Source organism: Grammomys surdaster, unplaced genomic scaffold, assembly GCF_004785775.1.
Source record: "Grammomys surdaster isolate TR1022 unplaced genomic scaffold, NIH_TR_1.0 724, whole genome shotgun sequence".
In the NCBI taxonomy this organism is placed as follows: Eukaryota; Metazoa; Chordata; class Mammalia; order Rodentia; family Muridae; genus Grammomys; species Grammomys surdaster.
In genome coordinates, this window is record NW_021605143.1 from 448,067 (window position 1) to 449,171 (window position 1,105).

The window sequence follows — 1,105 nt, forward strand, 5'->3', positions numbered from 1 at the left end:
ACTATAGCAGCCCTCACTGCAGCAGGCTCAGGTGCAAAGACAAGCGTTTCCAGTGACTGAACTATGTGCGCTTGAGTCTAGAGAATTTTTGTTTTGTTTGTTTTAGGGATTTCTTTAAAAACAAACAGACTAAGAGGTAATTGTCGCAGAGATGGTTCTCCTTTTACAAAACTTAACAATATTAAAGTTAAAATCCTGACCCTCCCCCAAAATAAAATAAAATAAAATGAATTAAAATAAACCACTCCAGTTAAACGTTATGGCTTCAAAGTTATTATACCTAAGATATGCTGACCAAATCACCACCCAAAGCCAGGCTTCTAGAAGCCATTAAATACTACACTTCGGTTAAACACCATACTCAGCTCAGACCACTCTTCTCAGTAGGGACCTGAAGTGGATGCAAGCCTCTCACCTTCCCACTACCCTGATCAGAGAATCCAGTACAAGAAGCCCATGCAGACGCCTCCCTCCCACCCGAGCCTCCCTCCTCCCCACACCCTGCATCCCATCCCTCCCCACCCTAAACCCACCACTGCCACCACCACCAAAAATATACACTGCAGTTTGCAGACTCTGGGGTGGGGACAAACAGATGTTACATTCCAAGCTGAGTCCCAAGCTCTGGCCCGGATTCCTTGGCCCTTCCTCACGGCTGTTGAGGAAGATGCCCTTGGGCTGGCTCATCTCCCATGGCTGATGCTGAAACACAACACCTAAGACTTCCACCAACATTCTCTCTCTGCTCATCAAGTCCTCCTCATTTTGACCCAAAAGCCTCTCTACCATGGACAAGTGGGCCAGCTTTGGTTCTGGTCTGAAATGGAAGAGGAGGGCCTGTGACATAGGGTGGGCAAGCAGCCTGCTGAGAAGAGAGGACCTCCCAGACTGACAGGGGCTGGGGACAGGAGATACCTCAGGAGGGCACCAAGTTAACTATATGCTGCTCACTGTGAGAGGCAGCAGCACTCAGAGATAGTATGGCCACCACACCCTGGCCTGCACATGCACAGAAAGCTCAAGCAGGTAAGTATACACCTACACACCTACACACCTAAACACACACACACACACACACACACACACACACACACACACACACACA

General features: G+C 48.5%; 1 protein-coding gene across 1 annotated transcript in view; it reads right to left on the reverse strand.

Annotated features, from left to right (window-relative positions):
• Positions 1-534: 534 nt before the first annotated feature.
• Acvr1b (activin A receptor type 1B) overlaps positions 535-1,105 on the reverse strand; it is a 38,043-nt gene continuing 37,472 nt past the window's right edge. Inside the window, exon 9 of the mRNA XM_028782208.1 lies at positions 535-1,105. This exon is cut by the window's right edge and continues 775 nt beyond it. The gene's annotated coding sequence lies outside the window, so the exon portion shown is untranslated.